At 45.4% G+C, this 16,654-nt stretch overlaps 1 protein-coding gene and 1 non-coding gene across 2 annotated transcripts in view; one reads left to right on the plus strand and one right to left on the minus strand.

Annotated features, from left to right (window-relative positions):
• The window catches only part of LOC126161360 (esterase FE4-like), a 117,187-nt gene that overhangs the window by 65,116 nt on the left and 35,417 nt on the right, over window positions 1-16,654 (minus strand). The gene's annotated exons all lie outside the window — the stretch shown is intronic.
• Trnaa-cgc (transfer RNA alanine (anticodon CGC)) lies at window positions 7,317-7,389 on the plus strand. Its single transcript has one exon. It is a non-coding gene; the product is annotated as a tRNA-Ala (tRNA).

Consider the following 16,654-nt stretch of genomic DNA (forward strand, 5'->3'; position numbering starts at 1 on the left):
TGGTGACTGTGTTTTCAAACTGGCTTAAAGAACACATATTGATGACGTTATGAGGGGTAGACTACTAGGACGACAGGTGGCTGGTCAAACACAGTAGCTCCATGAGCCACAAAGTATGATCTCAAGATTATGGCAACAATTTCAGCAGACAGGAGACTTGTCCAGGTGGTACAGTACGGGACATCCACAGTGTACAACACCACAATAAGTCTGCTATATCACCATCAGTGCCCACAGACGGTCACAGAGTACTGCAGGTAGCCTTACTCAAGACCTTACCGCAGCCACAGGAAGAGTTGACTCCAGACACACAGTCTACAGACGACTGAACAGACATGGTTTATTCGCCAAGAGACCTGCAAGGTGCATTCCACTGACCCCTGGTCACAGGAGAGCCCGTAAAGCCTGGTGTCAAGAACACAGTACATGGTCATTAGAGCAGTGGTCCCACGTTATGTTCACGGACGAGTCCAGGTATAGTCTGAACAGTGATTCTGGCCGGGTTTTCATCTGGTGTGAAACAGGAACTAGATACCAACCCCTTAATGTCCTTGAAAGGGACCTGTATGAGGTCGTGGTTTGATGGTGTGGGGTGGGATTATGATTGGTGCACATACACCCCTGCATGTCTTTGACAGAGGAACTGTAACAGGTCAGGTGTATCAGGATGTCATTTTGCACCTGTATGTCCACCTTTTCAGGGGTGCAGCAGGTCTCACATTCCTCCTGATAGATGATAATGCACGGCCCCACCAAGCAGCCATTGTGGAAGAGTACCTTGAAACAGAAGATATCAGGCGAATGAAGTGGCCTGCCTGTTCTCCAGACCTAAATCCCATCGAGCACATCTGGGATGCTCTCAGTTGATGTATTGCTGCATGTCTTCAAACCCCTAGGACACTTCAAGAGCTCCGACAGGCACTGGTGCAAGAATGGGAGGCTATACCCCAGCAGCTGCTCGAACACCCGATCCAAAGTATGCCAACCCATTGTGCGGCCTGTGTACATGTGCATGGTGACCATATCCCATATTGATGTTGGGGTACAAGCACAGGAAACGGTGGCACTTTGTAGCACATGTGGTTTGGGATGGTTTTCTCAACTTATCACCAATACCGTGGTCTTAAAGATCTGTCGTGTATGTTCCCTATGTGCCTATGCTATTAGTGCCAGTTTTGTGTAGTGCCACATTGTGTGGCACCACATTCTGCAATTATCCTTAATTTATGAGCATGAGTGTAGATTTCATACTACGAAAATTGTAAGGTCTTTGAAATTTTTAAATTAAATTTCAATTAAATAATTCTATACCCTGATACTTCAGGTGAGTGTTTCAATTAACAACCAAAAACAAGTCATAAATGTTCCCAGGCGGATTTCCTTTCTTAAGTATAGTTTTTCTAACTTTAAAGTAAATTTTTCTATCTCTTAAAATAGGCCCACCAGAAAGCTGAGATTTCCACACCACCTTTGTAGTAACACTGTTCACGTTACGTCGCACTTCACTTAGCGTAGACCGGGACTGTGTCCTAGGCATGCCCGATGTTGACTGACTGCGCTCCGCCTGTCCTGCCGGAGTTGTTGTTGTTGTTCTTGTTGTTACGCCGGCAGAGGGCGCGTCCGAATTCTCGCGTGCCCTCTGGTGGACAGGACTCTACTTGCGGCAACTACCGTCCATGACGCGCCGTGCCAATGTGCGCCTCCCGCGATCTTTCTGGTGGCTACTACACTCCTCCTCCTTCGGGGTGTGAAGCCACTGTGATCCACTGCGTCGGAAGGTGGAGCGTCGGGCAGGAGCAATGACCTCCACATCCATGGGATGGCCGGAGTCGAGGGAATCTGCCAACCCTCGAGCCGGAACCTTCGAATACGGCTCGAAGTGACCCACACGAAGAGGCCCCCGTCGTCCCACAACCGGAGCCCGGGACAGAACGGGCGACAAGCTGTCGAACTCTGGATCCTGTTCCACCTCAGGAGGGGCAAGACCCAGTGGCGGGGACGAAGGGGAAGGGACGACCACAGGGGAACTAGCCCCCTGCGAAACCGGGCTGGCTAGGGGGGCCGGCTCTCGCTGGGGCAGCTCGAATGACGGCGATGCCGGTGCTGGAGCCACTGGAGGCTGCCAAGGCTGAGAACCATCACAGTGCGGCAGAGTCACAGCGGGGAGAGGAGGTAATGTCCCCTGTGAAACCAATACAGGTGCCGGCAATGGGGAAGCCGGTGTCCGAGAGGTCGGAGGGTGGGTGCCCGAATGTGGACGTAGCTGATTTTGGTGACGACGTACCACCCGGTCCCCCACCTGCAAGGTATAGAGCCGGCGGCCATGGCGGTGCAGGACCACCGCCGGTATCCAACGTGGATTGCGACCAAACCCACGGGCCCAGACTGACATACCCAGTGGAAAGCCAGGTACTCCGTTTTGGGAAGACTGGCGAGGACCAGGCTGGAGGAGGTGCAGCAGAGTCCTAGGTTGACGCCCATGGAGGAGCTCTGCGGGGCTGCGGTCTCCCATTGGTGTGGTCCGGTATGCCATCAAGAAAAACGTCAATGCTTCCTCTGCAGGAAATTCGTGCACATACTTTTTCATCTGCGTCTTAAAGGTGCGCACCATGTGCTCAGCTTCCCCATTCGATTGTGGATGGAAGGGGAGAGAGCATACAAGCCGAATACCGAAGCGCCTACAAAAATCCTGGAAGGTCTGCGAAAGAAACTGCGGTCCATTGTCCGAGACCAGGGTGACTGGCAGACCTTCCACAGAAAAGATTTTTGCTAGTGCCTGGATTGCAACTTCTGAAGTGGTTGAGGAGCAGCGAACCACATATGGGAATCGGGAATAAGCATCAATGACAATGAGCCAAAAGCCATTGAGAAACGGCCCCGCAAAATCGATGTGAACACGTTCCCACACCTGGGTTGCCGGCGGCCATGAAGAGAACGCTGCCCTGGGAGATGCTTGCTGGCTCGCACACTGGGAACAGGCGGCCACCAAGTGCTCAATTTCTCTGTCAATACCGGGCCAGTACACATGTCTGTGAGCCAAGGTTTTAGTACGGGAAACACCCCAGTGCCCCGCATGTAATAACTTGAGGACCTCCCGTCGTAAACTTGCAGGAACAACCACGCGAGGAGCTGTATCATCGGTAGCCAGAAGGAGAACTCCTTCCAGGACCGAGAGACGGTCTCGTAGAAGAAAATAATTACGAAGAGGGTCCGAGGCCCGGCCCGGAGGGCGGGACGACCACCCCTGCTGAATGAGGCGAACTACTTGCCGGAGAACCGGGTCAGCCGCCGTTTCCCTGGCGACTCGAGAACTAGTGATCGGGAAGCCATCAACTGCCTGGCGGGACGCCACATCCAAATGAAAACTCATAATCTCCTCTCGATCAAATGTAGGGTCCGGGCCCACCGGAAGACGGGAAAGAGCGTCGGCGTTGGCATGCTGGCCTGTAGGGCGAAAACGAATGTCATAATGGTACTTAGAGAGGAACAAGGCCCAGTGCTGTAGTCTGTGGGCCGCCCTATCCGGAATCTGAGAGGCGGGGCCAAATAACGATATTAACGGCTTATGGTCAGTGATTAACTGAAACTTCGTGCCATACAAGAAAGGGTGAAACTTGGTAACAGCGTAGACAATGGCCAAAGCCTCTTTTTCCACCTGGGAGTAATGGGCCTGTGCGGGACTAAGCGTTTTCGATGCAAACGCCAGTGGTTGCTCGGAACCATCTGCGTTGCGATGGGCCAGGACCGCCCCCACCCCATACTGCGAAGCATCCGTAGCCAGGACCAACGGCTTATGGGGATCAAAAGTAGCCAAACAAGGGGCTGACGTGAGGAGGCCCTTCAACGAGGTGAACGCTCGCTCGCATGCAGGCGACCAATCAAAAGGAACACCCTTGTGCAGAAGGCAGTACAGGGGGTGGGCTATAGTGCAAGCCCTGGGAATGAACTGGTGGTAATAGGCTATCTTGCCTAAAAAAGCTTGTAACTCCTTCAGGGATGTGGGCCGAGGAAGGTTGACGATACCTTGGACCAAACTTCCTAGTGGCTGGATGCCATGCCGAGAGATGGTGTAGCCCACATACTCAATGGACGGTTGGAAGAAGGTTGACTTATGCAGGTTGCAACGCAAGCCCACAGACCTGAATTTGAGAAAGAGGGTGCGAAGGTTGTGCAAGTGGTCCGTCGTGCTGCGGCCCGTGACAATTATGTCATCCAGGTAATTAATACAATGAGGGATTGTCGACGTGACATGCTCAAGATAACGCTGGAATATCGCCAGGGCACTGGATATTCCAAAAGCCAACCGCTGGTATTGGTAAAGGCCAAACGGGGTGTTGACGACTGCCAGCCGTTTGGAGTCCTCATCAAGTGGTATCTGATGATAAGCCTCTGACAGATCGATTTTCGAAAAATAGTGGCCTCCCGCCACGGCGGAGAACAATTCATCAGCACGAGGCAAAGGATAGGTGTCCACCACCAATTGGGAATTAATGGTGGCCTTAAAATCGCCACAAAGACGTAATTTTCCCGAGGGCTTCTTGACAATAACGAGGGGCGAAGCCCACTCACTGGAAGAAATGGGAAGAACGACCCCTAAGGCTGTCAGCCGGTCTAGCTCTTCCTTTACCTGAGGGCGGAGAGCCAAGGGGATCTGCCTCGCGCGTAGAAAACGCGGGCGAGCCGACGCCTTCAACGTTAAGTGAGCTGCAAAATCTGAAACATGCCCCAGGCCCTCCTCAAAAATATCTGGAAAGTCTGAGATCAAAGATTCCAATGAGTGATAGGGAACGTCTTCGGAGACCAACTGTATGGTGTCAGCAATAGAAAAACCGAAAGCTTGAAAGGCATCCAGGCCAAAAAGGTTAGCGGAGCTCGCATCACTGACAACAATAAAAGTAATAGGCCAAGTGACTGATTTGTAAGTCACGTCGGTAGTGAATTGACCCAGTAGGGGAATGAACTGTTTACCATAACAGCGTAGAAGCCGGTAAACTGGCGCCAACGGGGGCGATCCGAGGTCGGAATACGTTTGTGCATTCAACAACGAAACTGCCGCGCCCGTATCGACTTGCAGTTGTAACCGGCGCGACCGAACTGACACCTCGATAAAGAGTTTGCGTGCCGATGCGTCGGGAGCATGGCCCGACGAAACTTCCTGAATGTCAACGTCCACGTCCTCTGTACTTGCTTCCTTCAATTCTTTTGAGGCTGAGCGGCAAACTTTAGCAATGTGACCGTTTTTATTACATTTGCGACAAACGGCCCAACGCTGGGGGCACTTCGACCGATCGTGATGTATATAGCACGACGCACAGGATGGCAACAGGGGCCGGCGGCCGGAATTCTGTTTACGCACCGCGCAGAAGCAGCCGTAACAGCCGAATTGTGCCGCTCGCACGTCGTCCACCCCGGACACAGTGGACGTGGCCGCGCCGCCCTGAACCGCCGCGACGTCGCACCACGCTTCCAGCTGTTGACCTGCTGCGTGAGAGACTTCATACGATTGAGCAATGGACAGGACTTCCTCGAGGGAAGGGTCTTCTAACTGCAGGGCCCGTTGCCGGACCTCCCTATCAGGGGCCGAACGAACAATGACGTCGCGTACCATAACATGGGCATACAACTCCCGCGACTGCTCCGTGACAAAATGACACTTGCGACTAAGACCGTGCAGGGTTGCGGCCCACGCCCGGTAAGACTGATGGGGCTGTTTCTTGCATTGATAGAACTCGACCCTAGCCGCCACAACATGCGTGCGGCGGCGATAATATGAAGACAGCAATGAACACAATGCGTCAAAAGACAAGGACGAGGGTTCCTGCAACGGCGCTAGCTGCCGCAAAACTTGATACAGCGAGGGAGATATCCAAGACAAGAAGAGAGCACGACATACCTCCGCATCGGCAACATGAAACGCCTGGAAATGCTGCCGAAGGCGATGTTCATATGCGTCCCAATCCTCCGCCATCTCGTCATACGGGGGAAAGGGAGGAGGGAATGGTGCCGGAACAGACGGCGTGGAGAGCAACGCCGGAAGCACTTGTTTCATGGTGGCCATGAGCTCCATCTGCTGCGCAACCAAAACCCCCACCAAATCCTCCATGCCGTGGAGAAACTGCGAAACCGGAACAACGACACAACATGCGAAAGAATGACCCTACTCGTCGCCAATTGTGTAGTAACACTGTTCACGTTACGTCGCACTTCACTTAGCGTAGACCGGGACTGTGTCCTAGGCATGCCCGATGTTGACTGACTGCGCTCCGCCTGTCCTGCCGGAGTTGTTGTTGTTGTTCTTGTTGTTACACCGGCAGAGGGCGCGTCCGAATTCTCGCGTGCCCTCTGGTGGACGGGACTCTACTTGCGGCAACTACCGTCCATGATGCGCCGTGCCAATGTGCGCCTCCCGTGATCTTTCTGGTGGCTACTACAACCTTCCTATTAATAACAAAGCGCAGTATACAAATTTTGAAAGTGATTATACACAAACTACTATCCTTTATTTAGATTGTTATAGGTGGTGAATGTGTGCGTTCAGTAAGAGACACTGAACAGTTTTCCCACGGCAGCCAGTGACAGATGCATGTGTGTCTCCCAGGTAGGCTGCTAGATGTCAGCATCCAAAGTTACATACAGCAAGCTATCCTAAAACAAATATTTGCTCAGAACAACCTGCGATGCTATAAAGTCAACCTCATATTGCTGAAGCTCATTCTCTACAAAAGGAAATTCTAGTTAGCCCTTCATCACCATGGACAGTTTGCACAGATTTCTCTACGCATCAAAAGTAGTGCACTGTGATCGACTCCTTTGTTACTTGACTCTGTTCCTGATATTGTAGTAAGTGTTGGTGCTATGAATGGAATAGGCAGTAGTGGTTGGATGTATGTAACAGGTCTTGCACCTTAGTCTTCTACAGTACAGTGATGCATGGGGTAGGAGGATGGGTGCAGGAGGGACATATGGAGAGATGTCATCTGGAAAGGCATGATGTGCAAGCCAAGTGTAGAACATGTAACTAAATTCCCTAAATGCAATAAATGGTTGCAGGTTTGTGCATTACTTCATTTGCCATAAGTTGTGTTGACTCTGAGTTTTTTTATTTATATAGAAACAAGAAGAAACAGTCCAGACAGTTCTGTTTATAAATTCTACAAAATTATGAGACAGAATATCTGGCCAGCACCTACGTTTCAGAGGCAAAATTTTTAGTACTGCTAGTAGATACATAAAAAAGGTAAAAGTATACAAAACTGTCCTAGATTTTTCAAGTATTAGTACCTTTCTTAAGGACAAAACAGAGCCGGGATTGGAAAGGCGAGGTGGCGCAGTGGTTAGCGCACTGGACTCGCATTCGGGAGGACGACGGTTCAATCCCGTCTCCGGCCATCCTGATTTAGGTTTTCCGTGATTTCCCTAAATCGCATCAGGCAAATGCCGGGATGGTTCCTTTGAAAGGGCATGGCCGATTTCCTTCCCCATCCTTCCCTCACCTGAGCTTGCGCTCCGTCTCTAATGACCTCGTTGTCGACGGGACGTTAAACACTAATCTCCTCCTCCTCCTCCTCCTAAAAAGAAATGACAAGTCATTGAAACTACAGGATGAAATGGGCTTGCCTGTTGTGAGGACAATGAAGATGAAGGTAGTTTTGTGTACTTTTGTACACTGCTGACCATTAAAACTGAGTCACTGGGAAGGATGTAAATTAACGAAAATTTACTTATTGTATATACAGTGCACATGAAAGAATACAATATTAAATTTGTTAAAGGAATGGTGTACATGGTGTGAAATTAGTATACAGTGCTTTGATGACAGACACATGCACATCATTCCATGCTACTTGAGGTAGTCATTTAGTAGGTGTGCCAATCTCTCAGTATCCCACAAACAAATGTTTTTGCTGGGTGAGAAATCTGGAGAACGGACTGGCCCTGGCAACAGTCAAACACCCTCTGTACTGAGGCATGTTAGGACAGCATGAGAAGCATGTCATCTCATGTATCATGTTCAGAGACAGCATAATGGAGGCCTTGCAGACAGGGCACAGCTACCTTTCTTAACACTGCTGCTGTCAAGATTACTAGTAATGTAAAGCAAATGTGATCACTGTGTACCTAACAGCAACATATACCATGACACCAGGCACTGGGCCTGTATGACAATGACAAATCAATCTGGCCATGTCCATTCTCCCCATATTTTCCACACACTGATGTCCATCATGATACTTCTAAGCAGAACCATGACTTGTGTGAAAAAATAAGTGGTGCCACTGCTGTGCTTGATGTTACACTACTAATGGCACACCTCTCTCTGCTACTGCTTCAAGGTAAGCCATAACACTGGTCACAACGCTGACAGTCCTTAGTACTACAGACACGGTCACACTGCCCATGTTGATACTTGTCTTTCTTCAAGGAACGCCTTTTCCTGACGCAAGATATGTGATATGGTAGCAGCATGAACAATGGGATGAGAAATTCTCCCTTATGCAAGACACCTTTTTTCTTGTTTTGTTTCACCAATACATGTTCCAGCACTTTTGTGCTATCTTCAGTGGGTTTAATTTTTATTTTTAACTTACATGATGCTATTGTCCATTTATTTTGGTAGCTATTCTGCTACACAATTGTCATAGTTTTGAAACTGTGGTGCATTCTCCTGTGTTGTAGGCAAAGTAAATAGGCTTACTTCATGACCTATGGTCACTTGGCACTGCACTTTTTCAATTTCTCAAAACATAGGCAGCAAAAACTCTGCCTCTGTTTTGAGAAATCGAAAAAGGGCAGTGCCAAGTGACAAAAGGTCATGAAGTAAGCCTAGTTACTTTGCCAACAGGAGAATTCAACACAATTTCAAAACACAGTTTCAATAGCCAGCCGTATACTCACAAAAGGTAACAAAATGCTAGCTTATACACAGTGATTTTGCTAAATGGGGAGAAACTGCATGAAACAGTCCCTGAGAGGATAAGGAGCAAAAAAAGGTCATAGGACACACGGCCAGAAATGTGGATGTCTTTAGTAGATGGTATTTGTTAATACATCATGCCTGTACAATACAATGCAGTATGTGACATACTGTGATGAGACCACCATTAGACAGTGTCTCTGAAGCAGCTATTATGGGTCTCTAAGTTTGTGTCAACATGACGCAGCAGCAACTGGTGTATGAGGGAATATGAAAAGTTCATGGAATCACCACTAGATGTCAGTGCTAGAACAATGAGGTTCGTACTTAATAACAGGTCATCCTTCATGAGTAAACACATGGGGTATCAGTGTTCTGGGTAGGGATATGTCACATGGACATCTCTATTCCTGTTCCAGTGCAGTGATTTGTGAAGATGGAAAAAACTGAGATGAGATGCAAGCAGTGATTAAGTACTTCGTAAACAAACATGCAGTGTGAAAGCAAAGGAAATTCATGTCAATTTTCAGAACACACTAGAGGACTCTGCTCCTCTATATTCAACTGCTGGCAAGTGGACAAAAAGTTTAAATTTGACCAGAACAGCTTAGATGATGATCCACATAGTAGTTAGCCAAGATGTGTCACTACTCCACAAATTATTGAAAAAGTGCATAAAATTGTCATGGAAAATCACTGACTGAAACTGCAAAAATTTCTGAAACTGTAGGGATGTTATCTGAATGGGTATACCACACTTTATAAGTACAACTGGATATAAGAAAATTATCTACTATGAGGTGCCGAAAAGTAATCCCTACAATTTTTTTATGTGAAAACTCTTAACAAACTTTATTAATATTCTACATCTTTATCTTCATATCTACATATCATGATCACCTTGGAAATGAACAGATTTCTTCCAGTGAGATCCCAGTTTGTTCACACTGTAACTGCAGAATGTTTGACTTTGTGGACGGGGCCACAACTTCGCCTCTGTTTGCACCACTTCATCACTATCAAAGCAAAGCCCTCAAATGTGTCAGTTTTAGAAACAGATGAAAATCATATGGGCTCCAGTTGGGACTGTATAGTGGATGATATACAAAACAGTAGTCAAAACAATGGAAGCACATTCATTCACTATCACCATAGAAAATAAAAGGCAATACAATTGGCCTGAAAAATCATGGTGTCATTTTTTTGGATGCAAAAGGGGTTCTGCTGATAGATTATGTTCTCATTGGCCAGACAATTACAGGAAAATACTATGCTAACTTCCTGGATCAACTACAGAAAAAGACATGTGAAAAAAGGCCATATGTGGCAAGGAAGAAAGTCATAAGACAACATGTGCCCACACACAAGTGTCAATGCCATGGGAATAATATATGGACTAGGATATGAACTGTTGCCACAACCAGCTTATTCACCTAATTTGGCTCCATCAGACTTCCACTTCTTACTAAAGCTCTAAATTTTCCTCAGTGGCTGGAGAGTCTCTTCAAACAAAGAACCAACAACTGAAGTTGACAGTACTTTGCAGGCCTGGAGAAATCTAACTTTTGAGATGGGACCAAGGCATAAGAACATCACTGGACCAATTGCATTAGCTTATAGGGAAACAATTTTGAAAAATAAAAAAGTTTCACTGAGGTAAGTTGTTTTCTTCTGTTCCATTTTGAAAACTTCTAAAACATTGGTATAGTGCCTGCATGTCCTACACACGTGCCTCCATCTACCATGGGAGAAAGGGTCACTCACAGGAAGTGCAGATATGCCTTGCCTGGCATGACTGGCCCATGAGACAGTTTCCATAATCCTTGCCCACACATTCAGGCTGAACTGGTGCTGGAGGCTTGGTTTCACCATCCCACTTGGGATTGTCTGTGGCCCACAGGTGGGTGTTGTGGAGGCTGACAATACTGCCACTTGTAAAGGTAGCCTCACCTGTGAAGAAGATGCATGACGGAGACCCCAGCATCATGGTGGCTTTTACACCAAACCAGCAACAACACCCTCATGGCAGTTGTCATGGAGAATGTTTCACATGGTCATCTGGCTGGTGGGCCACCTGCTTGGTGCTAATACCGGGATCACTTTGTACAGTGTTCAACATCTATTCCCCCAAGCCTATGTAAATACTGGGTGCACCCACATTTCACAGTTTCCCATTCTTGTAAAGAAGCTGGTCCCACCACATGAAATGATGAAACACTATTCAAAACAGTTTATGGTGTGGTTGCTGTTGGCAGGAATACTTTTCCTGACCAGTCATGCTGCTGCCTGCCTATTGCCATTTACCTGTCCCTATGTAAAGATCACATTGATTTGTTCCTGGTTGATGTAATAGGCCATTGTCTCTATGTGCCACACTATATGACACATGCCCATACCAGACTGAGTCAGCAACAGGAGTGAAGTTGATGTCCCTAGCGCTGATGTGTAAGTGTGCCATCGCCACAGCCAATATTAATGGTCTCTCTAATGTGGTAGTGTGGAGTTAAAGCACTAGTGCGGACAACATTCCAACTTGTATGGAATGTTCTCATGGGGGCTTTCAAGCACTGAAACCTACACTTCCAAAGATATTTTATCCCCAACTTCAAGTGGCTGTACCTGCCTTGGGATGCATTTCCAGCCATATATCCATATGTCTATGTGACATTGTTGTTCCTTACCTTCTCAGGAGCCATTTCCTGCAGTTTATCATCATTTTGCAAAATAACCCTCTATAGAAAGATTAGTTACACAAACAAAGAGAGGTAAAGTTCAGATGATAAAAGACTACTTATGGATTATACTAAAATGTCACTAAGGATTCCAGACACCAGTAATTTTAATATTAATAATAGGCAAAATCTTCTGAGCACCAATCTGTATCTTTTGTTTAATCCATTTCTGACAAAACAACTTACAGGTTAAATGCTAGTCAGTTAATGATCATATTAACAATATACAGTGTGATATGGAATGTATCAGTTGAGCAAAAAGTTGTTCACACTACCACAAGGAAAAGGTTATCTTTCTCCAGAATGGTTATAGTGAGAGAGGGAGAGATCAGAAGCATATTGTGCTATCAACTAACCATGAATTGGGTGAGCAATGAAAATAATGAGGGGGCACCAAAGTTCATGGCATTTTTATCATATGCAGGTAGCATGTGCAACATGACTGGTTATATTCTGTGAAAACATGATGTGAAGTATATTTTCGACCAACTGCTAAGATTAGGATATGTAAAGGATAGTCTTGGTTTATCTGAGGCAAGTGTGCATCATATTTCTTGCAGTTGTGGTGTGTTATATACTGACCTGACCATCAGTATGAGGAGGATCAATGTAATGGGCATAAGTGACACACATGCTTATAACATCCTAGAAAATCAGCTATTTCTGAACATTGCCTTAGAATTGCCAGTGGAAAATAACTTAGAGATTCTGACATGCAGTTCCAGCTATTGGGATAATTTATTAAGTAAACGATTGAGATTAAATCAGCAAGTGAGCTTATAAACAGAAATGGAAATTTTTGCATAATTTATGCTTGGAGTCCACTCTCTCCATTGTCATACAAAAGATGAACAGAGTTATTGCTCATCTGTTGGTAATTAATATTCACTGTCAGTAACTTTTGATTGACATTGGGCTTTGGTTGTGTGGTGACTCAAGTGTGTGTGTGTGTGTGTGTGTGTGTGTGTGTGTGTGTGTGTGTGTGTAATAAGACTTAAATCAATTAATAATATTGACAAAAATATCTCACATCATTTGTATGGAGTGTAGCCATGTATAGAAGTGAAACATGGACGATAAATAGTTTGGACAAGAAGAGAATAGAAGTTTTCGAAATGTGGTGCTACAGAAGAATGCTGAAGATTAGATGGGTAGATCACATAACTAATGAGGAGGTATTGAATAGGATTGGGGAGAAGAGGAGTTTGTGGCACAAATTGAAAGAAGAAGGGACCAGCTGGTAGGACATGTTCTGAGGCATCAAGGGATCACAAATTTAGCATTGGAGGGCAGTGTGGAGGGTAAAAATCGTAGAGGGAGACCAAGAGATGAATAAACTAAGCAGATTCAGAAGGATGTAGGTTTCAGTAAGTACTGGGAGATGAAGAAGCTTGCACAGGATAGAGTAGCATGGAGAGCTGCATCAAACCTGTCTCAGGACTGAAGACAACAACAACAACAACAACAACAACAACAACAACAAACATCTCATATTATTTTGTCTGTTCATATTTATTTACTCAGGTCAACAACAAAATTTGTATCATGCACATGCCTCCATACTTAAATAACAAGGCATACCCTTAACACAAAGTATAAAACAATAATGGCCCTATCAATGGACATTGTGGAATTCTCATTGTAATTTCTCCCGAGGCAGATGATATGGTATATTTACGTCTATTACTCAACATAAGTAACTTCCCGTTTGTAGGAACTAAATTGAGCATCTCTTCAACAATGTATTCAACAATAAAGTACCTTCTTTAAACAAAACATTTGTATAACCAGAAAATTATTGAATTCACACAGGGACAGATGGGTTGGCCAATACTTTCTTCAGGACGTACATGTCTGAGTAGAGACAACAGACACATAAAAATAGAGAACAATGCTTACAGCTGACCATTCTGTTAATGCAGATTCCCCCAACATCTCTCACTGATAATATCAAATTTGTGGGTGTGTCATATATTGTGTATTTCAAATGTTAATGAGGACTATGAAGAATATAATGCATACTATATCATCATCTGCTTTCTATAAAGTTTAGTAGTAGCATCCTTATTCAGAAAATAATTGCTCCTGATTCGGTATATATCCCAATGATTAAAAGTTTAATACTGAGAACTTTTGTAAGCCTGTGAGTTTTCAAAAAATGTATTTAACAGGAAATCAATGACTGTGAGCTAGAGTTGTGCATCCTACAAATTTTGTTAACTACATATCATTTAGAAAATTGTTTTCCCTTAATTGTAGTTCTAATTATACAACATCTTTTGGTAATTCCCATTCAGTGAAAGGTTCATCATATGTTTCAGGGTATGAAGGAGAAAGGATAGGGTTGGCCAAGTTGATCAGGAAGTTGAGCTTTAAGTTGTCTTTTATACATTTTATAGGTAGCCAGATAAACAGAGGATGCTGAAGCTGTTGCAACATGGGTCATGAAGAGTTCGGTAAGAACCATCATATCTACAGAAATAACACCATTAAGGAGCAGCCCCAGAATAGTTGTTGATCTTTCATGAACCAGTAGATTATGGAGCTTGGACCACACCTGGGATGATCTACATCTACATCTACATCTACATTTATACTCCGCAAGCCACCCAACGGTGTATGGTGGAGGGCACTTTACGTGCCACTGTCATTACCTCCCTTTCCTGTTCCAGTCGCGTATGGTTCGCGACTGCCGGAATGTCTCCATGCGCGCTCGAATCTCTCTAATTTTACATTCGTGATCTCCTCGGGAGGTATAAGTAGGGGGAAGCAATATATTTGATACCTCATCCAGAAATGCACCCTCTCAAAACCTGGACAGCAAGCTACATCACGATGCAGAGCACCTCTCTTGCAGAGTCTGCCACTTGAGTTTGCTAAACATCTCCGTAACGCTATCACGCTTACCAAATAACCCTGTGACAAAACACACCACTCTTCTTTGGATATTCTCTATGATGATACATACATTCCCAAGGAGGAAACATAGCATTCTCAGCATTCCTTCCTACTACATGTAATCAGGTACCAAACTTTTGCACAGAGCCAATTAAAAGTGATGAGGGTGGTCAGTGAAGCATGTCACTTGAGATATTCCAGAGCTCAGTAATGTCCTGAATGTCTGTTGCAATATCTTTGGTCCGCTATTACCCTGGCTGCAAGTAAAGGAGGCTTGTAGAAAGGGGACTAGCAGTTCTAGAGGTGTGGTGTCCACAGTGGAGATGTGTCCAACACTGTCACTTATTGTTACTGATTCAGTGCAACAGACAGGGGATGAACGTGGCAGTGGGTATGTACAACATCCAGTGATCACTGGCACAAAGGTCATTATCTAGCAATCCTGTAGCAAAGCCATGAGATTCGGGAAAGTGACTGTAATGTTGATAATCAAAAATGTGCAGTTGGGAGCAATTCTTCTTCTTCTTCTTGGGCACCATCATTGAGGAGGCACAGGTCCAAATTGGAAAGAAGTTTGTCAACCAGGAGGCCCCAACCAGGCGATGTGGTATTCTCCTACAGTGGTGGTGTACATTGAAATCTGTTAGCAGGAGAAAAGGGGAGGATGGTGGGAGAGTTATCAGATTAAGGCAGCCTTCTCGAGGTTTGTAAGGGCCCCACCTGGGAATAACACAAATGATGATCACTGGGGTGATTTAACTCACACTGTTATTGTTTCCATTGTGATGTGGAGAAGACTCCACCCACTGATGATATCTGTGCAAATTAGCATACAGACCCCTCCACATGCCCTCTTGGAGCCAGTATAGTTCTGACAGCAGTCACAGTAACCTCAAAAAGTTGGAGAATTCTCATAAGTGAAATATGTTTATTGGAGAGAAAAACATGTGGCAGAATGGGAAAGACATCAATTGTTGCAATTCTTGAATGTGACAGTAATATCTATTGCAGTTGCTTTGAATTATGTCCTTAATGTTGTCCACATTTGGCATGAAGGGGACAAGGAGGCAGGCCACACACCAGGGGTCACTGTTTGTCACTGGTGGGGATGGAACAACATCAACCAACGTAAGTTCTGTGCCCGATGGTGTGGAGTCACTAGGGTAGCCTTCTCCCAAGATTTCGTCTTCGTTTCTTTAACTACTTTAGAAGGTTGAGATCCTTGTGAGGGCTTTCCACTGCTTCTCAGCATATGTGGAAAGGTAATTATTCAGGTGTCAATAATGCGTTCTCTCAGAAAGCTACCACCATACAGGTACCTGATTCTCTACACACAGACTGACTATTGTGCTGTGTATTGGGCAATATTCCCAACATGGAATCCACTTCTGTAATACAGAGGTCACACTCTGATGTGGACACCATACATGAGTTGACTAAAAAAGTGGTGTAAAATAAATAAACAAAGTGAAAAAAAACTTGATGTCTTACAAAGACACTAGTTTGCCAACAGGGAACCTGTCCTACAGGTCACGTCTGAGAAAAGCTATAGTTAGAGAGTAAGACTGCACCACAGAAAAGAAAGAAGGGCCTCATGCTCATTGCCCATGTACCCACAAAGAGATGTAAGCCCTCTGGGATGGCTTATGTCATACATACTTCTAAGGTTGTATACCGTATTAAATGTAACTCTTTTTATACCATATGGTCATTATGTGAACGTAATGTGAAATACGTAGAATGCCTGGATAGATGTAGGAGAGGCCTCATGGCCCTAAATTTGTGAGGATAAATAAACCAATTAGTAAAATAAAATCTCTCCCTTTGTCATGTGGCGGCTCTGCTGCTGGATGTGAGACTTTCTTGCATGATGCCACTTAGGTGACTTGCATATCAGTAGTGATGTAACAATGATGACAACACGACATCCAGTCCCCAAACAGAGAAAAAATCTGACCTGACTGGGAATTGATCCCAGACATATTCTCTTAGCAATCTGCTGTACTAAGCTTGCAGCTATCAAGGTAGACCTCATAGAATAAAATAATGTGCTAATAAATGGCCACAGAGACTGAATTGTAGGTATAGCATGTAACAGATTTCATTTAAT

This window comes from Schistocerca cancellata, chromosome 1, assembly GCF_023864275.1.
Source record: "Schistocerca cancellata isolate TAMUIC-IGC-003103 chromosome 1, iqSchCanc2.1, whole genome shotgun sequence".
NCBI classification, from domain to species: Eukaryota; Metazoa; Arthropoda; class Insecta; order Orthoptera; family Acrididae; genus Schistocerca; species Schistocerca cancellata.